This window comes from Archocentrus centrarchus, chromosome 2 (genome assembly GCF_007364275.1).
Source record: "Archocentrus centrarchus isolate MPI-CPG fArcCen1 chromosome 2, fArcCen1, whole genome shotgun sequence".
Classification (NCBI taxonomy): domain Eukaryota; kingdom Metazoa; phylum Chordata; class Actinopteri; order Cichliformes; family Cichlidae; genus Archocentrus; species Archocentrus centrarchus.
In genome coordinates, this window is record NC_044347.1 from 5,467,672 (window position 1) to 5,492,533 (window position 24,862).

Sequence of the window (24,862 nt, forward strand, 5' to 3'; positions counted from 1 at the left end):
AACCAAAAAAAAAAACTGTGCATTATATACACCAGCTAAAATATAGAAATTTAGTTCATATAGTAAAAGTGTTAGAACATTTTAATAGCCACATGCAAAGGGAAAGTAATCCGGTCTCACTGCATAGCATGCCAGCACAGTTAGTAGTCATTGGCAATGACTATACTGAGCCGCACCACGGATTGCGCAATCCGTGGTGCGGCTCGCCGGGCTGGTGCCTCACCGTTCGTCTCTTAGTATTTGACCGGCAAATGCGAAAATTCAACGATTTTGAAAAAAACTAATCTAAAAATGGTGTAGTTAAATGGAAAAGAACTTTAAAATACAAATCACTGAATGAATATAACCATTTAATTTATTTTTTAATTTTATATTTCCACGATGACAGGTGAGGCCGTGCCTCACCTGCCTCCCCTGACTGCACGTTGCCCATAGAAAACCCTCATGGGGACTGTAAAGGCCAAATGTGCTGTAGATCTCACATGGACTTGCCTGCATGGGCCCCATGTGTGTTTACTCTGAGCAAACCCACTGTGGGGTTCACACAGGATTTCCTTTGGGGAGCCTAAAAGGGCAAAACTGCTATGGACCCCAAATGAGGTTTTTGTGGGCAAACACACATGTTTATATTTTTAAAAATATTAAAATATTGTACAAGCAGGAGTTAAAGTGGTCTGGAACCTTCAATTAATGAGCAATTAAATCTCACATATTACACATGAATATGACTGAGGTGCTCCAGCTGACAGCATAGAGATACTTGCTCAGTAATAACAAGATAATGACATCCACACAAAATGTTCTGATCACTTCCTCTGCATTTCCTCTGTTGCTGCTCTACATGGTTCAATAAAAATGGTTGTGGAGCATCTATAGACAGAGATCCATAAGAAAAAGCACATTTTCTCTGTGAAGCAGACATCTTTGGTAACAATGTTGAGCAGTGCAATCCACTGGTGTACAAAGTGCAGCATGGAGATGACTGAAAGAACAGATGTAACAGTAGTTGGTGTACATGTACAAACCATCAATATGGAGTCCAGCTGTGATTGATGCTGCTGGGCAGACTGACCACTGGGAACCTCTGAGCTCTCCTGATCCACTCTGTGAAGGAATCATGAAGAATTAGCTCTCATCCACACAGGGACCAACACAAGCTCAAAGTCCATGAAGTGATGTTTGGATGAAGAGTGAAGCAGATGACTCCCTGTAGCAGCAAAGCTTTACTAGCCCTCAGTGATCCCACTGAGAATCTACAGCTCAGTCTGCAGCTGTTCACAGCTTTCAGCTCACTGTGGTTTAGTCCTAACAGCTCTCACCAACTCCTTCACAAAGATTTCCTTTCAGCTGAAGCGCCCTGGAGTAAGACAGTCTCTCTCTCTGTGCTTTCACTGCTGAGCTCCCAGTTCTCAACAACTTCCTCTGAGTCACTAAAACACTATAGATCGAATGCACTGTGTGAAATGATTTGGTTTGGAAGTAGCACTGATCAATTCGAGCTCTGCTTCCTTTCAACAAATGCCTGCTACTCTTTGGAAATGTCTTTAGGAGACTCAGCATTTCCTTCCATCAATCTGTTTATTAGCTGAAAAATAATCAGTGTGATCTTTTCTATCTCTGCGTATTAGAGGAACTAATACATGCTTCTACATTTAGAAGGCCTGACTGCAGTATTCTGCTCTCTGTTCTACCTACAAATGTTAGAAATAGAAACTAGAACTGATTCAGAACTGCATCCAGAATGCTTACGAGGACCAGAAGGAGAGAAATGGTTCCACCTACAGTGCCTTGTGAAAGTATTCGGCCCCCTTGAACTTTTCAACCTTTTGCCACATTTCAGGCTTCAAACATAAAGATATAAAATTTTAATTTTTTGTGAAGAATCAACAACAAGTGGGACACAATCGTGAAGTGGAATGAAATTTATTGGATGTGTCAAACTTTTTTAACAAATAAATACCTGAAAAGTGGGGCGTGCAATATTATTCGGCCCCTTTACTTTCAGTGCAGCAAACTCACTCCAGAAGTTCAGTGAGGATCTCTGAATGATCCAATGTTATACCAAATGACTGATGATGATAAATAGAATCCACCTGTGTGTAATCAAGTCTCCGTATAAATGCATCTGCTCTGTGATAGCCTCAGGGTTCTGTTCAAAGCGCAGAGAGCATCATGAAGACCAAAGAACACACCAGGCAGATCCGAGATACTGTTGTGGAGAAGTTCAAAGCCGGATTTGGATACAAAAAGATTTCCCAAGCTTTAAACATCTCAAGGAGCACTGTGCAAGCAATCATATTGAAATGGAAGGAGTATCAGACCACTGCAAATCTACCAAGACCCGGCCGTCCCTCTAAACTTTCACCTCAAACAAGGAGAAGCCAAGAGGCCCATGATCACTCTGGATAAACTGCAGAGATCTACAGCTGAGGTGGGAGAGTCTGTCCATAGGACAACAATCAATCGTACACTGCACAAATCTGGCCTTTATGGAAGAGTGGCAAGAAGAAAGCCATTTCTCAAAGATATCCATAAAAAGTCTCATTTAAAGTTTGCCACAAGCCACCTGGGAGACACACCAAACATGTGGAAGACGATGCTCTGGTCAGATGAAACCAAAATCGAACTGTTTGGCCACAATGCAAAACAATATGTTTGGCGTAAAAGCAACACAGCTCATCACCCTGAACACACCATCCCCACTGTCAAACATGGTGGTGGCAGCATCATGGTTTGGGCCTGCTTTTCGTCAGCAGGGACAGGGAAGATGGTCAAAATTGATGGTCAAAATTGATGGGGCCAAATACAGGACCATTCTGGAAGAAAACCTGTTGGAGTCTGCAAGAGACCTGAGACTGGGACGGAGATTTATCTTCCAACAAGACAATGATCCAAAACATAAAGCCAAATCTACAGTGGAATGGTTCACAAATAAACGTATCCAGGTGTTGGAACGGCCAAGTCAAAGTCCAGACCTGAATCCAATCGAGAATCTGTGGAAAGAGCTGAAGACTGCTGTTCACAAACGCTCTCCATCCAACCTCACTGAGCTCGAGCTGTTTTGCAAGGAATGGACAAGAATTTCAGTCTCTCGATGTGCAAAACTGATAGAGACAAACCCCAAGAGACTTGCAGCTGTAACTGCAGCAAAAGGTGGTGCTACAAAGGGGCCGAATAATATTGCACGCCCCACTTTTCAGTTTTTTATTTGTTAAAAAAGTTTGACACATCCAATAAATTTCATTTCACTTCACGATTGTGTCCCACTTGTTGTTGATTCTTCACAAAAAATTAAAATTTTATATCTTTATGTTTGAAGCCTGAAATGTGGCAAAAGGTTGAAAAGTTCAAGGGGGCCGAATACTTTCGCAAGGCACTGTATTTGAAGTCCCTACACTGACAGTTACTGATTTGAAAATCACTCCACTGTTTTTACTGTTTGAAACCTTCATGCTCACATGGAAGCAACGTATGAACCATTACAGCCCCTCAGACATGTGAGGATAGAACAATGATCCATAAACCTTCATGAAGACAAACGTGTCACCAGGACATCAAATACAGACTCACAAAGGTGTCTCCTGTGTTTGAAGCACAGCTCAAAGGAGCCCCCTGCTGGAGCAGCTGCAGTCCTACAGAAACTCAGCCTCTTCACTACACAAACACCTCCTACAACATCCATTCTTTACACTCTGACTGCTGTGTTTGTGGAACAAACTCCAACACACACCGCTTCACATATGAGCACAGAAATGTGTGTGAAAAAGAGCTGAGCTGACATTAAACATGATGGAGAATTTATTCAGAAACACTGAGTCAGGAACAACATTTAGACACACATTACCTCTCTGCAGGAGGAGGAACACCTGATTTAAAGTTAAGAAAATAATCCTTTGAATCATCGCTCTTTAAGGACACACAGCTGGGTTCTGGTTCAGGTTCAGGTCCAGGTCCAGGTTCAGGTTCAGGTTCAGGTTGGTTCCTGTGAATAATGATGCAGCAGTGATGTGAGTGCTGAGCTGTGACATGGAGAAGAGTCATGGACAGTTAGAGATGGTCATCTCACCTCTGAGCTTTGGTCTGGCTCTCATGTTCCCCACACAGAGTGGTTTTAGAGGGAGGGACTCCCTCCTCTCTGTCCTCACACTGATCCATGCTGCTGAATTCACATCAGCTCACACACACTTTCTACCTTCACCTGCAGAGGAAACACACATCAGCCCAGCACACACACACTGATTCACTTTGACACTGTGACGTGTACTTAAAGTACTGAAAGTAGATCCTGTTACACTCAGTACATGTAAGCTGTACTTTGAATCTGTACAGGCTGAAGTAACTGTAGCTGTGAAAAAGTGTCGAGCAGAAAAAAGAGAAACAACCTGCAAATATTCAAATATTGTAGCAGAACTTTAAGAGAACAAAGAAGTAAAGCACTGAAGTAAATGTACTTGGATACTTTAATTCAGACTAAGAACAGTGTTGCTGTTTCCTTCATTCATGACTGGATTTGATCTCATAGAGACTTTGACCTTAACCTGCCTCAGCTGCTGTTCTTTCTTCCTGCTTTGATCTGTTAAACTTACTGCATCACTCTGTTCATGCCTAAAGCAAAGGAAGAAAGGATGCTGCACAGCTTTAAACCACTCGTTCTCCTGAAGTGAGGACACAAACAAACTGCTCTTGTTTAAGGTCCTGGCTGGCTCAGAGACTCCAGCAGCAACAAGAATGTGTGTAAAATAAATGCAGAGGGAGGGTAAGAAGCTCACCAACACTCGTGTCTTTCTCCAGACTGAGGATATTCATTTATTTTCAGCTCATTTCCAATGATTCAAACCATCAAAGTGGATAAAGTCAAAATAGAGTGACATTCTGCTTTCATTCATTTCTCATGACTCAAAACCATCTGCAGTTACAGCTTTTTCACATCTCCAGACGACTCTTTGAAATCCTGGTGAACAGCACATGTATACTGCAGCTTTAATGTGCTACAGGCTCCTATTTAAATAGAGCAAACTCAGTGCATCACCTGTGCTTTCACACAAGTATGTTTAGCTTATTGATAATTGGACTCAGCACTTTGTTATTTTAATGAACTCTAAACTCTCTTGGCTGTAACAAACTTCTCTAATACAGCAAGTTCACACTGACAGTCTGGCATTAACAACATTAATAATCTGGAACTGTGCAGAATTCTCTGCTTATAAAACTCATCAATCACATCAGCAGTTATACAAGAAAGACTGGGAGACATTTACATATGAAGGATGTGATTAATGTGCTCGTTTCGCTTCTTGGAACCGCGTTTCAGGCGAGAATTCAGTATCGAAAGAAAGACGCTAATTATCGCGAGACTAACGAGACCGATACACAAAGGTTTCGCTGCTCCACAGTATCATTGAAACAGGAGTAAACAACCATAAACCCGATATTCATGCAGGCTATAAAGGAACACTTATAGAGTGACATTAAAACTGTAACGTTTAAACCGACACCAATGTGGTTACATCATTTAGATGGACCACACTCTCATCCACGGACTCACACTCACACGCAAAATAGCGGCACGCTCGGCCTCGGTGTTCCTGTTGTGAGTCCGTTACCGTGAAGTATGGAGCGGCAGATTTGTGGTGTTTCTAAGCTGCACACAGCTGATGTTAGCCAGGAAAAGCTCCCAGACTGCTTCATTACCTTCACACGGAGCTTCACACGGAGACGATCATCTGCAGCTCCGAGTTCAGGAGAGAGAAAGTGAAAGTTTAACAGGAAGGAAACACACAGAGAGGCGTTTGAGGTCAAGTTCACAGTCAGGAACATCAGAAACTGATCAGCTGGGCTTCAGTTCTGTTTCCATCTTCAGAAACTTCTGGAAACATTTGGAGGTTTCACAGAAACCAGCATCACTGTCCTGTTCTTGAACGCAGCCTCTAAAATGATGTGTTTATATTGTGAGTCTGAATTCAAACTGCTTTCACTGCATATGAAAGAAAAGAGTGCAGTTTAGTTTGAGTGGTTTTAGCTGAGCTGCGTCCTTAATCACATGTGAACTGAACAGTTTGTATTGTTGAGGAGCAGGAAGCCTCTCAGTGAGCACTGTGAGGAAATCACTGTTTTTCTCTGGGACTCTTTATCTGCTTTATCTTTGACACAAGTTTGACTCTCAGAGGAAAGCTTCTTCCACATGTCTGTTTCATTAAGACTTGAAGTATTCGCTAATGGCTGGAGTACAAGAAGAAGTACATTTGTTACTTTACTGCCAACAGCAGCCAGGACCACAATGAACCCTGACCTCCAGGAGGCTCTCAGGATCCAGCTGCTCCAGTAAGCTGTTCCTGATAATCCAGAACATTTAAATGAGCACATCTGGAAATCAAAGACAGAACATGTATTTAATGTGACCGAGGTTTTTACTGTCCTTTGTCATAAGACACAATAATGTGCAGCGCCTCTCAGTGTACAGAGATGAATTATTGCTCATTTGAAATCAGCTGCTAAAGGCTGAACTGCATCAAATGTGCAGTAAAAGTAAGTGTGACACATGATCACAGAGCTGTGAGCTTCTCTCTTTACACACTGCACCTCTGGAGGCCAACAAGCCTTTCTCTCCAAGATCGCAGCACAAACGTCAGTGATCGAAGCAAACAGAAGCAACGAGGCACTGAAGGCACACCCAGCAATGACAATGAAATACTGAAGGCTCAATTAATCTGTGATGAAGAAAAAATAATTAAAATGAAAACATTACTTTGGTTTTACCAAAAAACAAACAAATAATCAAAAAGGATGAAAAAATGAGGCGTTTCTGTTTTTTTGTCTGTGTAAATTGTAGTGAAAAATCAAACTGTGTGAATGCACATGGAGCCCATACAGGCCCGAGATGTTCCTGTTTGAGACGATGACAAAGACACTTTGTCCTCATTCAGTGTCCACGAGCTCTGATCATTTCTGTCTGAAATTCAAACACCACAAATAACAAATTACTGCTGTTTTCTCACTTTGTGTCTTTAATGTGTTTGATGAGTTGTGTCCTTGATAAAGTCTGGATTAAATTCACACTGATGGGGAGAAACCTCTTAATATGCATTTGTTACAGTGTATCTGCTCTCTGAAGCTAACCTGCAGTTCCTCTCTGTGACCACCTGAGGGCAGTAAGCACTCATCAGCTCATCTCTGCTGACGTCAGTGTTTAATAACCTCTGTGTTCCCATATAGAGCGTCATTATCACACTGATGAACATTAGTGCTGAAACACTGCAGGAAATGTGTCATAATGTCAGGATTATTGGATGTGCAGAGTTGTAGTTACTGACAGTGACCACTGGAGGGCAGTGATCCTGATAGTTTCTCTGGAACAGTCCAGTTCATCCACATTAATATGAAGCTGTTGGTATCAGTGTGATTAACAACAGTTAGCAGCACAATTATAAAAACATTTCAATCATTTGATCATTTAAAACTCTTCATGTAAAACACACTGCTCAAAAACTTCAAGGAACACTTTGGAAACAGCTCAGATTTCAAATGCTGGATATCTGCACTGATATGGAGCGGGTCATGTGTGAGGAATGAAAGGATGCCACATCATTGGATGGAAATGATCAGCCTGCAGAGGCTGAATTCAAAGACAGCCTGAAAATCAGAGTGAAAAAATGATGTGGCAGGTGAGTCCATTTAGCAGAGATTTCACTGCAGCAGCTCAGAACAGCACTCAGTAGATTGTGTGACCCCCACGTGTTTGTATGCATGACTGACAATGTTGGGGCTCCTAATGAGATGATGGATGGTGTCCTGGGGGATCTCCTCCCAGATCTGGACCAGAGCATCACTGAGCTCCTGGACAGCCTGAGGTGCATCCTGGTGGTGTCAGATGGACTGAAACATAATGTCCCAGAGGTGCTTTATTGGTTTTAGGTCAGGTGAGTGTGGGGGCCAGTCAGTGGTATCAGTTCCTTCATCCTCCAGGAACTGCCTGCATACTCTCACTACATGAGGCATTGTTGAAGCAGGACCCACTGCACCAGCGTAGTGCATGCAGATATATTTATATATTTGTTTAAGCTGCAGAAGAAGAAAAGCAGGAGCAGCAGTTGAGATTTTTTACAGTAACATCATCCTTCAGATTCCCAAACATCAGACTTTAATGTGAAAAGTGAAGCTTCAATCTGGCCTCCTTTTCTCAGCTCTTACTTTGAAAGTCTTTGATTTTCCTCTGAATTTCCCTTTCCCAGGAATACAGCAACATTTCTCTCCTTTCCTTCCATCTTCCTGTTCAGGAGGCAGGAGCTTAAACTCAGATCCTCCTCTGAGCTCTAACATGTATTTGCTGCTATCAGCATCCTGTTGGATTGATTACAGTGTGTGTCAGTGACAACTGTGTGGCACAAAAAGAGTCTTATTGTCATGATTTCCACTTCCTGTTGTTTCATTTCATTCCTTTCAAATCTTTGTGTTTGATGGTGTTACGTTTCTATCCCAACAAGTAATCAACTCTTATGGATAATTAAGTTTACAGTTTTAGTCATTTGCTCTTAAGTGTGCACAGCCCGTGTGTCACTTCCTGTTTACGTCTCAACGCAACAGCAACACCCGAAGGAGCAGCGCTAACCCCACAACTTTCTGATTTGGAGTAACAAAGACATCTTCTACAAATGGAAATCTCTGTTTGTGGACTATTGGTTTCAGAACATCATCATATGGGTTGAGCAGTTATTCAATAGTGAAGGACTTTTGCTCAGCTATGAAGAATTTGTCAGAAAATGTAATATCCCTGTAACTCCTGGAGACTATGCCAGGGTATTTGGAGCCGTCCCCTCTGGCGTATGTTTGCTTTTCAAGGGCCAAAAGAGGCTCGATGCTTTCGACCTCACCTGTCTGTCTCCAGCAGACACGCCTGTAGGGAAAACCTGTCTTTGTGGTCAGTGAGCAAATAGCAGAGCTAGAAGAACGTTTGGTCTTGTTAAAAACTGAACACAGAAAAATAACTCTGGATACTTCATCAACTTTCTGATGTTAATGTCAAAATATCATATTTATTGTTGCAAACAACACGACAGATCGCACAAATAGATTTTGTGAGTTCTAAAAACAAGAACTTTGCAGAAATGAACCCTCTCTGAGCTCACAAGTGGGCAAAAATGGAATGATTTGTAATAGTTTAATTTGAGCACATTTGGTTTCCACTGTTGTAAATATTCCTTCATAAGTCGGTACTGTGTGAATATGTGAATATGGACCTTCACTTTGTGACTGAGGGAGGCACAGCAGATGTGATCTCATGAATGAGCTCAGATCGGTCACTCTGTGTCTCCACACAAACAGAAAGCATTGATGTTCAGATTGAACTCCTCACTGTTCAGTGATCAGTGTGAGTGACAGCAGCAGGGAAAGCTCCATTCACTCTGAGTCTGTATTTGTAGTGGAGGTGGAGGGATTTAAACCTCACATGATGAGATGCTAGCAGGCAGAGCAAACATGGAACGCTGTGACCAAGGAGCCGACATAGTACAGGAACATCTGTGCCGAGTATGACCTGGAAGTCCCGAGGTACGAGCCCACAGGGGGCGGAGTTTAAAAAGACACCCAAAAATCACAGAGAAAAATGATGCAGCAGGCTGCTCTATTTTGATGACATTTCATTGGAGCAACTGAAATCATACTCAGTAGATTGTGTGGTCCCCATGTGCTCGCACGCATGCCTGACAATGTTGGGGCATGCTCCTAATAAGACCACAGATGATGTCCTGGGGGGTCTCCTCCCAGTTTTAGACCAGGGCATCACCGAGCTCCTGGTCAGTCTGAGGTGCAGCTTGGCGGCGTTAGATGGACCTAAACATAATGTCCCAGAGGTGTTCTGTTGGCTTTAGGCCAGGCAAGCATGGGGGCCAGTCAATGGTATCAGTTACTTTATCCTCCAGGAACTCCCTGCATCATCTCACCACATGAGGCCGGGTATAATCATACAGCAGGAAAAACCCAGGACCCACTGCACCAGCGTGGGGTCTGACACTGGGTCTAAAGGTTTGCATCCCAATATCTGATGGCAGTCAGGGTGTTGTTGCTGAGCCTGTGGAGGTTTGTGCGTCCCTCCGTGGATATACCTCCCCAGACCATCACTGAGCCATCACCAAAGCGGCCATGCTGAATGATGTTACAGCAACAATGTTGTCCACGGCTTCTCCAGACCCTTTCATGTCTGTCACATGTGCTCAGAGTGAACCTGCTCTCATCTGGAAGAAGCACAGGGCACCAGTGGTGGACCTGCCAATTCTATGGAAAACAGCAGCTGGCTTCACGGTGCCGGGCAGTGAGCACAGGGCCCACTCGATGACATTCGGCCCTCAGGCCACCCTCATGGAAACTGTTTCTGATTGTTTGCTCAGAGACGTTCACACCAGTGACTGCTGGAGGTCCTTTTCTATATCAGGCAGTGCTCGTCCTGTTCCTCCCACAAAGGAGCAGATACAGGATCTCTCTCCGTCTCTATTAGAGCTTCAGTCAATGTTCAGCACAGTTTGAACACATAGAGGGATTTTCTCTGCTGATCAAACAGGAGAGTCTCACTGATGTACGGTTTAATCACAATCACTTTATTATTCTGACACTGAACAGACTCACAATCAAACTAGAAAACTGAAGTCCAGGAACAGGAAATGATGTTCCTGCTACATCACTGAAACTGTCACATTCAGCAAATATTGCTGATCCAAGTTACACACTTTGACTTTAGTACTGTACAGATTCTCTGCTGAAGCAAAACATTTAAAACCTGCTGAGCCAGATCTGACTAACACAACACAATAAGGTCATGCAATGAAGTTACAACACTGTAACATATGCTCCATAGTCAGGAATTTACATCAGCTGGTGATACAGGAAGTAAATTTCACAAAATATATTAAAAAAATCAATGTTGTCAAATAATGAAATTTCTATCTAGTTTCTAAAGGATCATTTAATTGTCCAAATGCCACCACAGACAAGTTAAAGTCTAGTTGTGATTTCATCATTCTAACAGCAGTAAAATAAATGTCAGGATGAACTCTGGCTGCTCACCAAACTTGTGTTCATTGGACAATAATGTGTGAACGTCTCTGAGCAGTTTGTAAATTGATGTTTTGGGTCAGTGCAGCTCAGTGATTCCTCTCTGATATCACAGTTTGTCTCATCTGCAGCAAACTAACTGCAGCTGACATGAACTGAATCATCTGAGCTGAACTGAGCTTCAGAGAAACACAACATCCTGATATTCACTGTAGTGTTATAGTCAAGACCACACAACCCAAGACGGTGACAAGACCAAGACTTTTAGGGTCCAAGATCAAGACCAATGCCTGATGCTATATGACATAATATAATGTGAAACATGATCAAAATCACTTCTAAAAATTGATCTGAAAGATCCACATTCCCATAAAATCATCCTGATATTAAACACTCACAGCTCAAATAAATATAACCATCTTTATTTAATACTCCTGGGTGACTTCCATCATTTATCACAGAATGTAAAACAATTATTCATAGTTCCTCACAATAGTCTTAACTTTTCTCTTCCTTTCATAAACAATACATAAAGTTGTTTTTAAACCAACAATCTTTGTAAAAATGGGTGCTTTTTCAAAACCACATAGATGTGTAAACCACCACAATGTGTAAAACTGAAAAAATGGCAAACACTCATCAACAGTAAGAACTAAAGCCTTTAATCTTATACAGATTAAAGCTGCAGGATGTAACTTTTATAAAAAATCTGTTTTTACATATTTGTTAAAACTGTCACCATGTCACAACAATATGAGACCGATAATCTGCGAAAAAAATGGAGCTCCTCCACCTCCTCCCTGAACCGCTCCCAGTCAAAAACAACCAATCAGAGCCAGGAGGAGGGTCTTAGTACTGTCAATCACTCCTCGTGTATGCTGCTCAATGTAGTTGTGTGCGATACTTCAAGATTTGGTATCGATTCGATGCCAAGTAAACACAGGGCCACTATCACCGATACTGATACCAATACTTTTTAATAATTATGAAGAATTTCCATGAAGTTTAACTGGTTTGAGATTTTTTCCTTTGGATCATTAATTAGTTAAAACCCAGGATAGAAGTGGGCAAAGTTTATATGTAAGTAGAAAATACTTTATCAAAATAAAAGTTATTGTTCTGAAACAATAGAACATTAACAAAACAATTTTCCCCACACATTGATGTCTGGAATTAAGTGCAAACGTTTTCCCAGGTAGATTGTTTAGAAAGTATAAGTGTAGTTGCATTTCCTGAGGTGCGTGTCAGGTTAGGTTCAGAGAACCTAAAAAGAACCAATGCAGAATTTTAAATCCGGTCTTATCGATAGTGATAATTTTTGCATATAATCCAGAAAACTTACATTTATATAACATGCATTTAATGTGTCCCAGAAACATTGTTTGCAGAAATCACATAAAAAAAACATACACAACTAAAACATAATCCAGATTTTTTAACAACCAGATGCTAAAAGCATTTCCTACATTTGAATATCAGCCACCATGTTGTGAGCATAAACTATCACGTTTTTAATGCAACAACAGGAAGTGACATCATCTTGCTGGAAACTAGTTTTTTATTCTTGAAGGCCTTTTACAGCTCCTGTGTGTGCAAACAGACTACACATAAAACAGCTGCTGCTGCGTTTTTGTTGAAAGACTGGGGGCTGAATGAGCTTAATGCTGTAATGCTTTTTATTCACAAGCATCCTCCAAATTACGTTTCTCCTGCAGCTCTATTTTTAGTCACTAATCAGGGATTAAAGATAAAAAACATTTTGACAGAGCCCCTCTGTACTGAAGGGGGGGTGGGGGCAGCTCACCGAACGATTGCTAGTGCTAATGGCAGCCCCCCTTTCCCCAGTACACTGTGGTTATAGGTCTGTTCTGGTGGCTACAGCTGACATCCTCTGCACAACATGCGCGCACATTCAAACATGCACACTCACAGCACAGAGAAGTGGGGGCGTGGAAAAACATCTCAGCGATCCACTCGTGTTAAAGGGTCGTTTTTTTTTGTTTGTTTTTTTTTTCCAAATGACAGAAATCTGTTACAGCGATGGAGAACTAACGTGGAGGAAATGCACCGCTTACACGGAGACACCTGAGCTGCAGAGTTGAAACGAAACATCAAAGCAACAAATTTCTGTCGAAGATTTTTAATAATCGAATTGCGTTACTGCAAGAATCGTTGCAGCCCTAAAACTTGCATTAAATTTTTAGTTTGTGTATCAAATACATGAAGGTTGGTATTTACCTTTCATGCTGGGATTTTTTTGTTGAATCGGAAGCCTGAAATTTTCCTTTGATCTTCATTTTCCCTCTTACTTCTCCTCGTGTTCATGCCGGTTGTTATTTCGATTTATGTGCACACGCATGACCATAGTGAGATCAAAAGTACACATTGTGAATGAAACTGTCCGTGCTCTGTGGTAGACTGCAAACTGCGGTGAAATGATACAGGCGTAAGCAACGATAATAGCAGCGACCTAGCCGGGGCGGAGTCTGCGAGGTGCTACTTTGAGAGGCAGAGGAGCGCAATCTTTGTTGGATTTGAATCAGTACGTTTTGCATCCAGTAAAAGCAAAGATGTTAACAAATAAATTGGACAGTATTCTGGCAATTTATTGATATTTCCAGAGCTGTGGTCTTGACTGGTCTTGAAATAAAATCCAGAGTCCGCAATGTCCGAGTCCATGACAAGACCGAGACCATCAAAAAGTGGTCTCGAGACCAAGGCCGATCTCGAGTACTACAACACTAATTCACTGTGAAGCTCTGAGTGGAAAAAGACAGAAAAACAACATGTGGATCCTGGAATAATGGCAGCTTCCATCTTTAAAGGACTGAAGAGGAAGAAGTTTACAAGGAATCATTGAGAACAGTTTCAAACATCAACTGACTGAATCCATGAATCTGAAAACGTGTTTGTGAGTAAAAGAGACAGACATGTACAGACTGAACTATCTGTTCAACAGTCAGAGTTTCTCTGACAGGAGGACACTCTTTACACTAAACTCAGCATAGAGACACTGAGGAAGCAGCAGGCCATAAATCAGGAAACAAAACCCCAAATCCAGCATAAAGAGGTTCAGTGAATGTGGTGTTGAAGGTGTGGAGGTGGATCAGAGTGTCAGAGGAGACTCTGTAGAAGGACAGAGTGCCAGCAGGACAGTCCACATACACTGCTACTCTGTGAGAGACAGAGGAGGAGGAGGAGGAGATGTATGTTTCTCTGTTATTGTGATAAACAGAGTAACCATCATCATCAGAGCAGCTCAGACTCCAGGACTGATCACTGTTTCCAAACACACAGTCATCTCTTTTTCCTTTTCTCCTAATTCTTCTGTAACTCACTGATATTTCCACTTCTCCTCTCCAGTTGATCTCCCAGTAACAGCGACCAGTCAGACCATCTCTACACAGCAGCTGAGGACAATGATCAAATCTGTCTGGATGATCAGGATATGACTCAGGGAATAGGACAACACGTGTCACCTTCCTGTTGTTGTCAGACAGTTTGAGTTCTCTGTGTATTGTGTTTGTGTCGATTGTGAGTTGACAGGAATCTGATGGAGAGAACAAACACAATCCAGCTGCAGTTATTGATCCATCATCTGTTCATTGATTGACACTTTGATGATGACTCCTGACATCAGAGATGTGAATGAGTGATGTGACAGTTTGAAGATGGTTGAATGTGTGCTGCTTTGTTTTCATCAATCACATTAAAAACACACTTACACTTCCTCAGACCTGGGATCAGCCATCGGACTCCAGCAGGCTCCACCCTGAAAGGAGGAGGGGGGTCAGAGCAGCACAGTCTCTTTCAGCATGCACACATGGACATTACATCGCTCTCAGACACACACTGTTAGACACTGATTTTCAGATTGTGTCCTCTTTGTGTTTGTTCTAAATGGAGAACATCAGTGACTCTGTGAGCTGTTAATTAACAGCTCTGGAAAAAGATGTAACAGGTTTGTTGTATTTTTCTGCATGGAAATGATCACAGAGGGACCTGCTGACTTTTTGTTTTCCTGTCCTTGATGTGCTGCTACTTGGTCTGAATATTAATGATCAGAGTGGATCAATGATCAGATCATTATTGCAGTGCACAGACAAAGGCAGCTGCAGTGAACTACAAAGGAAGCATCTGTCACTTCACTTTTCATTAGTTTCTGTTTTTGGATTCTCCTGCTCTGTTTCACTCACTCTGATTCTCATACTCGTCTGCTTCACTTTGATTTTTCTCACTGACTTTGATGCTCAATATTTCAGATTCTCCTAACAGGAACATGAGCCACTGGAAATCAATAGAAAGGCTCATTTATTGATTTATGAAACTTAATCCCATTGATGGTCAGAGGGTAAAAATGTGAGACTGTTCCTCTGCAGAGATCACTTTGAACTGGTTGCCAATTCAAAGTGATTATAACTGGTTGCAACAGGCCTCTCCATACCTGAGAGTTTCCAGCCTCAGCTGCTCCAGCAGCTTCACTCCTGCCTCTCCTGGATGGTTGTAGCTCAGGTCCAGCTCTCTCAGATGGGAGGGGTTGGAGCTCAAAGCTGAGACCAGAGACTTACAACCTTGTTCTGTGATCAGGCAGCCTGACAGCCTGCAGACATGACAGATACTCTTAGAGAACAGCAGAGCAGCTGCATGCAGACAACAAACTGCAGCAACAAATCAGTTTAAAATGAAATGATTGTGTTAGGGATTATTTTTTACTCAATGAATAAAGGACACATGTTTAAATTTAACTCCAGTAAATTAATTAATAAACAGTGGATCAACCAAATAAACAATTAAATAATACATTAGACAGAGAGCAACTGATCAGAAAGTAGTAGACTAACTTCTCTATTTCAGTGCATCTTATCTTGAGGCTCAGCCACAAGAATGTACAATAAAACACCACCAATGTCACCATGTTCTGTCATTAATCTGGACAAGATTTCTCTCTGACAAATTAAAACATCAGGAAGAAGATGTGCTTTATGACTCCACTGCTGAGGAATCTGGGCTATGAAAAACCTGCTTGAACAAGACTGAATGACAAAGGTCAACTCATAGCGCACAGAGATTGTTTCTGTTTAGATAAGAGGCTGTATAAAAATGTTATGGTTAGACAGGACCATGGGCTCAGAGAGAGAGAGAGCACACACGGTCCTGCTGTCTCCTCCAGGTCCCCGCATATGCATGTGCGATTTTTCTGATTCTTTAACATATTAAATGTCTTACTTTTTTAATTAAAGTGTTTCAGGTGTCTTCCTTCATAAACAACCTGTTTACATGTCAACTGAAACAAGTGTTAAAAATAACCAAGTCAGTCTAAATGTTAAAGTCTACATAATAAAATCAGTGAAGTAAAAATTATGATAAAATCTACATAAAGTAGGACTGAGGCTGATGGGAGTGTGATTATTTTTGCTGTTTTTTGGTTTTAATGAAAGTTAGATGTTAGATTCAACTCATCATCATCACAACAAAATGATGGTTCCAGATCACTCATCCAGAGACGAGCATCTGCGGTCATGCAGCCAGAGACCAGCGCTACCGTTGGGCAATGTGGTTTAAGTTTCTTGCCCAAGGACACGACACAGCTCAAACCTGCAAACTTTCTTTATTTTAAATATTTATTCGAACAAGGTGCTCGCCTTCCAGACGGAACTTTTTTTTTTCCTGTTTAAATTTTTGTTTTCTGGTTCAAAATAATTTTTCAGTTTCAAAAAATTTTTTTTCGAACAAACTTTATGGCCCCAATTTAGCTCCATACATCAGTCCTTCATAACACCATCAAATCTTAGCAGAACCAAAGTGGCAGCTAAACATCATCCTCCACTGAACTGTGCTACTGACATCCTTTAAAGGTGCACATGAATAAATAGTTCATTCAAGGCTCAGGAGCAAAGTTTGAATAAATGTTTAAAATAAAGAAACTAAAAAAAAAATTATTTGAGCAGAGAAAAAAATACCACAATAATTTGACAAATCCCAGCAGACACAGTCCTGCATCAGTTAGACACTAATGGAAACCAGATTTTAGTCATCTCTTGAACATTTGAAGAATGCTGACCTGAGTGTTTCCAGTTTACAATGTGGATTCTCCAGTCCAGAAGATAAAGCTTTCACTCCTGAGTCCTTCAGATCATTGTTACTCAGGTCCAGCTCTCTCAGATTAGAGGACTGGGAGCTGAGAACTGAGGACAGAGTTTCACAGCTTCTCTCTGAGAGGTTACAGAGACTCAGTCTGAAAAGACAATAAGAATGCAAGTAGTAAAGGATTCTTCTTCTTAAGTAAGCATCACTGTAACTTTTAGTGGAAGTTATTGAGTAATTTGCAGGCAGCAAAAATTAAAAAAAAAAAAAAGTTCCAGGAAGATGAAACAAACAAAATTGATTGATTTACAGGTTAATTTAATTGGAGCTCTACTAGTGGGTGGATCAATCCTAAATTGATAGTTGATGTCAATGATAGTACTGGTTTCATATCAATGCTAGAGGGATGGAATTGATACTACATTCCACACTCCATTGCTCCTGTTTCATCCAAATTCAGTATGTAATGGAAAAATTAGTGTTTCAATGCTAATAACATCTGTGTACAACATGATAGTGGGAAGAAAACTCCTAACAGCCAGAATAGAATTGTATCCACATATGAGGTGTAATTTTTCCTTTTCAGTGTCAATGCTGGTGTGGATACATTTGCAAAGGTTTCTTTCAATAAATCTCAGTAAATCAGTTTAGTCTCACAGCTCAGCTTTTTTTTTTTTCTCAAACACCATTCCTTGCACACTTTGCATAAAAGGGCTGTGAAATGTCAATGGGCCTGGGAACGCCTTGGGGTCCCTCCGGATGAGCTGGAGGAGGTGGCTGGGGAGAGGGAAGCCTGGGCTTCTCTGCTTAGGCTTCTGCCCCCGCGACCCGGCCCCGGATAAGCGGAAGAAAATAGATGGATGGATGGATGGCTGTGAAATGTACTCAAAATAAAGTAAAAATAGCTCTTTGAAACACATTTGTTTTCTATTTCTGTTTAAAACTATTTTTAGACTTGTGTTTGGTTAGGTTTTTGTTCTGCTGTTGTGAAGCACTTTGTGATAGTTGTCTTGAGAGGTGCTATATAAATTAAATTTTACTTTCTATTGTTGAGCAAAGCTAACTGAACCTTGTGCTGCAGCTGTCTTCCTGTTTTCAGCTGCTCTGAGTGAAGCAGAGTGGATGAGCTGCTGATGAGTGACAGACTGATGATGATGATGTTTGATGATGATGATGATGTTTGATGAGGAGGAACACATTAGAGGTCTGCTTCACAGCTAAAGGTCAGAGCTTGAGGCTGTGTTCCTAAGTTTGCTTACAGTTTAGATTGCTAGTTTATTAGATTTTCTGAAGCCTGTTATTAGCTATAGTTATTTTATTTCATTCTGGTTTCCCGTTGTTGTTGTTGTCTTCCCCACGTTGCTGTGTTCCTGTGTCTGTCTTGTTCCCCGTCTCATGGTCCTCTGTCTTGTGTTTGGTTTCATTTCCCATTGTTTCCGTGTGTGTTGTGTTTAGGTTTCCATTTAGTCATGTTTAGATTCCCTCTCCATAACAGCCTTCCTATATCTTAAATCTGCATTGTGTTGTGTTTGGTCTCTTCCTGTTTCATTTTAATAGTTCCTTATCTCGTGTGCTTTGTGCTTAGTTTTGTTTCCTCTGTCTCATTAGTATAATTCTGTTCACCTGTTCTCCCCAGATGTTTCCACTTTCCTTGTTACCTCATGTGTATATACTATCTGTGTCTTGTTCAGTTCCTTGTCGCATTGTCATCCATGTTCCCTGCAAGCTGTGTGTTGTTCTGTTAGTAAGTAGTTATGGTGAGATAAAGCTTCATGAAGCATTGAAGCTTTCCATTCAATTGGTGAAACTTTGCCCTTTAAGTTACTTTTTTGACATTTCACTTTCCCCTCCAATTAAGAGGAGTTAGCAAAATGTCAAAAAAGTAACTTAAAGGGCCAAATTGTATGTTATTTTTGACATCAAATCACAGACTGGAAGTAGGGGCGGGGCCGGATGTGGCCTGCGGGCTGCGAGTTTGAGACCCCTGGTCTATACATTCTGCATTTGGGTCCTTCCCTGCCTTCACATACAGCTGCCAATAACACAAATATAGACTTCACTGTTTGTAACCAGCTGTTAACTGCAATAAAACTGGAAGCTTTGCACGTGTTTACAGAGCTAAAAATCTGGGTTTAGATGTAATGAAACTCAAAAAACCTTGAAAGACATTTACAAGTAAGGACATATAAATTAATGTAGCAAGTATTTTGTAAACAGATCTCACATCAAATCACAAACCACATGATCTGACCTGATTGTCTCCAGTTTACAGCGGGGATTCTCCAATCCAGCAAGCAGCAGCTTCAATCCTGAGTCCTGCAGGTTGTTGTTTCTCAGGTCTAGCACTGTCAGGTCAGAGTCTTCTAGTTGAAGACAGGAGGACAGAGCTTTCCAGATTCTCTCTGACAGGTTACAGCTATTCAGCCTGAGAAGATATGACATATAGCATAGGGTTGTGCTGATGGACGATGGTGTCAATGATGTTCACAATGTTGACTGGCAATAGCTCACCAATCGAGGCAGTTTTTTAATCTAATTTCCCATCCATCCATCCATCTTCTTTCTCTTATCCAGGGCCAGGTTGAGGGGACAGCAGCCTAAGCAGAGAAACCCAGACCTCCCTCTCCCCAGCCATTTACACCAGCTCATCCGGAGGGACCCCAAGGCATTTCCAGGACAGCCGAGAGATATAATCTCTCCATCATCTCCTGGATCTGCCCCAGGGCCTCCTCCTGGTAGGACATGCCCGGAATACCTCACCCAAGAGGTGAAGTGCCCAGGAGGCATCCTAGTCAGATGCTCGAACCACCTCAACTGGGTCCTTTCAATGTGGAGGAGTAGCAGCTCTACTTTGAGCCCCTCCCGAATGGCTGCACTGTTCACCCCATTTCTAAGGAGGACACCAGCCACCCTTTGTAGGAAGCTCATTTCCGCCACTTGTATTTGTGATACTATTCTTTTCGTTACTACCCAAAGCTCATGACCACAGGTGAGGGTAGGGATGTAGATCGACCAGTGAATTGACAGCTTCACTTTTACACTCAACTCCCTCTTCACGATGACAGAGTGGTGCTGCATCTGCATCGGTGCGGCATCCTCATCACTGCAGACGCAGCCCCGATCCATCTGTTGAACTCACAGAGCCAGAGTGGACCCTCCACCTTTTTCTAGCTGAGGACCATGGCCTCAGGCTTACTGTAGAGGTGCTCATTCTCATGCCAGCCACTTCACACTCAGCTGCAAAGTTTTCCACTGCGAGCTGGAGGCCACCACCCTATGAAGCCAACAAGACTGCATCATCAGAAAAGAGCAGAGATGAGATTCTGAGGCCACCAAGGCGGTATCCAGAATTGCTTTGAGGCCATCCAAAAGTCTTTTTCTATGACCTCACCAAACTCCTCCCACATTTGAGTTTTTGTTTCGGCCACCTCCCAAGCTGCCTTCCACTTGGTATGCGAGTACACATCAGCTGACTACAGAGTCCCACAGGCTAACCAAGCTGATAGGACTCCTTCTTTACCTTGATGGCTCCCTTCAACTCTGTTAATCACCATCTAGTTCAAGGATTACCAAGAGGACAGGCACCAGCTCTGAGCAGGAGCCTCAACAATTGCGGTGCGGACCACGGTCCATTTGGACTCAATGTCCTCAGCCTCCCTTGCAATGCTGTCAAAGTTCTGCCAGAGGTCGGAGTTGAAGATCTCTGAGACTGGGGCCTCTGCCAGGCATTCCCAGCACACCCTCACAATACGTTTAGGGACACCGGGTCTGTCCAGCATCTTCCCCCACCACGTGATCAAACTTACCACCAGGCGGTCATCAGTTGACAGCTCAGCTACTCTCGTCACCCGAGTGTCTAGAACATATGGCTGCAAATCTGATGATACGATTACAAAATCAATCATCAACCCGTGACCTAGGGTGTCCTTTGAACATAGTGTTCATTATGGACAATCTATGGTTTGCACAAAAATCTAATAACAAAACACTATTTTAGTTCAGACTGGGTAATCACAATCACACCCCTTCAGGTCTCACTGTCATTGCCCACATGATTGTTGAACTCTCCAAGCAGGATGATGGAGTCACCGGATGGATCACACTCGAGCACCCCGCCCAGCGATTCCAAGAAGGGTGGGTACTCTGAACTGTCATTTGGTGCATAAGTGCAAACAACAGTCAGGACCCATTCCCTGTCTACCAGTGAAAACTCCAATGTACAGGAGGCAAGCTGAGAGGATACAAGAATACCCACTCCAGACTGGAACAAAGTCCAGACCCTCGCCAGGATACTGGTTCCACAGCCCAGGCCATGCATTGAGGTGAGCCCAACTATATCTAACCAGTATGTTTCAACCATAGGCACTAGCTCAGGCTCCTTTCCCACTAGAGAGTTGGTATTCCATATCCCAATAGCCAGTCTGGATTGCCAGGGCCTCCACCCTTGGCCACCACCTGACACCTACTGCACCCGACTAATGCCTCCTGCGGGTCGTGGTCTTACAGGTGGGCGGGCCCATCTTGCACCTGGCCGGGCACCCAGGCTATAGCCCAACCTCCAGATGTTCTCCATCGAGCTCCCTTCCCAGTCCTGGCTCCAAGTTGGGGCCCTGGTAACCTTATCCGGGCAGATGTAATAGTCATAATTGTGATGTCTCTTTACGACAGTATGGTCTTTTTGTGTTGATGATGTCACCAGTGTGCGCCCACCGCTCCTCAGTAGAGAGCGCGGGAGATGTGTTTTTGCAGACGGACATTTTGGCTTGAGGTGGACCCTTTCCTTTTCCTTATTTTTTTGTACCCTCATAGGTTGTATGAACACTGCTCGTTTTCATGGGTGTTGATGTAGCAGCCGTTCAACCGGGCTTCATAAGGTTGTGAAGATTACGTTTATTAAAAGGGCAACACTGAAATTCCCAGTGCCAGTGTGGTTGTGCGTTTTTTTGGCTGCCGGATAGGCACGCCCGCCGCCTCCTCTTCACCACCGAACACAACCCAGACGTTACACAGGGTAAACAGTTCCTTTGGTCAAATTTCCAAAGGAGTCTTATGAATTTCTCTTTCTCTGGCCCCTCACCCAGGACCAATTTGCCATGGGAGGCTCTACCAGGGGGACAAGCCCATGGACAGCATAGCTCCTGGGATGACTGGGACACACAGACCTCTCCACCATGATAAGGTGGTGATTTACAGAGCAGCCAATTTCCGAATTAGTTCCTCCAATTAATGAATAAAATTGTGTGTGTGTGTGTGTGTGTGTGTGTGTGTGTGTGTGTGTGTGTGTGTTAGTTCTGAATTAGTTCCTCCAATTAATGAATAAAATTGTGTGTGTGTGTGTGTGTGTGTGTGTGTGTGTGTGTGTGTGTGTGTGTGTGTGTGAGTTCCGAATTAGTTCCTCCAATTAATGAATAAAATTGTGTGTGTGTGTGTGTGTGTGTGTGTGTGGCGTGACAGTTATCCATCGCAATTATAATGAAATGAGAGAAGAGGATATTTATAATTGTTGGACTGATTTTTGTTTTATGTTATTTAAATGGTACTCAGTCTAACTATGCATTCACAGAGATACTCTTTTTGCTCATCCCCTTAACTTGTTTCCTCCACCAGGTGTTTCTGTCGGTGAAAGACTGTGCTGTGTTGGGGAAGAGTGCAGAGAGTAACAGGGGAGATATCTCAAAAACAAAAAAACAAACATACAAAAAAACCTACCTGGATGATTTATCAGAGCTGTTTAAGTTGAAAAGCTTGTAGATGTCATGACTTAATAACGTTGTCAGTGTTCAGCTTATATCCAGTCAAGGTATGTTCAGTAATTAAGAGGCTAAATCAGAAAGTGGTGTTTGTCAGTGTGCAAATGCTTCTTCATGCTTGAAGGAAGAAACAAACTCATGGTGTGTCTGTTATTTAGGATAACTTACAGAATTTTTTTAGAAGCTTTGACCACTGGCAGCAGCCTCAGCAGAGCCTTCTCTGAAGCAGAGTATTTCTTCAGGTCAAACACATCCAGATCTTCTTCTGATGACAGTAAGATGAAGACCAGAGCTGACCACTGAGCAGGAGACAGTTTATCTGTGGAGAGACTTCCTGATCTCAGGGACTGTTGGATCTCCTCCACTAGAGAACGATCATTCAGTTCATTCAGACAGTGGAACAGGTTGATGCTTTTATCTGCAGACAGATTCTCATTGAGCTTCTTCTTGATGTACTGGACTGTTTTCTGATTGGTCTGTGAGCTACTTCCTGTCTTTGTCAGAAGACCTGGTAGGAGAGTCTGATTGGTCTGCAGTGAAAGACCCAGGAGGAAGCGGAGGAACAAGTCCAGGTGTCCATTTGGACTCTGTAAGGCCTTGTTCACAGCACTCTGGTAGAGGTGTTGCTCTGTCTGGGAGGTTGTTTGTTGTTCTTCCAGCAGATTGACTCCAGAGTTGATGAACATCAGATGGACATGAAGAGCAGCCAGAAACTCCTGAACACTCAGATGGATGAAGCAGAACACCTTGTCCTGGTACAGCCCTCTCTCCTCTTTAAAGATCTGTGTGAACACTCCTGAGTACACTGAGGCTGCTCTGATATCGATGCCACACTCTGTCAGGTCTGATTCATAGAAGATCAGGTTTCCTTTCTGCAGCTGATCAAAAGCCAGTTTTCCCAGAGACTCAATCATCTTCCTGCTCTCTGGACTCCAGTGTGGATCTGTCTCAGCTCCTCCATCATACTTGACCTTCTTCATTTTGGCCTGAACCACCAGGAAGTGGATGTACATCTCAGTCAGGGTCTTGGGCAGCTCTCCTCTCTCTCTGGTTTTCAGCACATCCTCCAGAACTGTAGCAGTGATCCAGCAGAAGACTGGGATGTGGCACATGATGTGGAGGCTTCGTGATGTCTTGATGTGGGAGATGATCCTGCTGGCCTGCTCCTCATCTCTGAATCTCTTCATGAAGTACTCCTCCTTCTGTGGGTCAGTGAACCCTCTGATCTCTGTCACCATGCCAACACAGTGAACAGGGATCTGATTGGCTGCTGCAGGTCGTGTGGTTATCCAAAGGTGAGCAGAGGGAAGCAGGTTCCCCCTGATGAGGTTTGTCAGCAGCACATCCACTGAGGTGGACTCTGTAACATCAGCCAGGATCTCAGTGTTGTGGAAGTCCAGAGGAAGTCGACACTCATCCAGACCATCAAAGATGAACACAACCTGGAAGTCTTCAAAGCTGCAGATTCCTGCTTCTTTGGTTTCAGTGAAGAAGTGATGAACAAGTTCCACCAAGCTGAACTTTTTCTCTTTCAGCACATTCAGCTCTCTGAAAGTGAATGGAAACATGAACTGGATGTCCTGGTTGGCTTTGTCTTCAGCCCAGTCCAGAGTGAACTTCTGTGTTAAGACTGTTTTCCCAATGCCAGCCACTCCCTTTGTCAGCACTGTTCTGATTGGTTCATCTCTTCCAGGTGAGCCTTTAAAGATGTCTTCTTGTCTGATTGGTGTTTCTGGTCTGTCTGGTTTCCTGGATGCTGTTTCAATCTGTCTGACCTCATGTTCATCATTGACCTCTGCAGCCCCTCCCTCTGTGATGTAGAGCTCTGTGTAGATCTGATTCAGAAGGGTTGGGTTTCCTGCTTTAGCGATCCCCTCAAACACACACTGGAACTTCTTCTTCAGAGCAGATTTGAGTTCATGTCCGCAGAATGGAGCAATGTATTCTGAAAATGCAATAATAAGCTATTAAATGAATTATTATATATT

General features: G+C 42.7%; 1 pseudogene; it reads right to left on the minus strand.

Annotated features, from left to right (window-relative positions):
* LOC115798360 (uncharacterized) overlaps positions 1 to 24,862 on the minus strand; it is a 243,522-nt pseudogene that overhangs the window by 212,710 nt on the left and 5,950 nt on the right.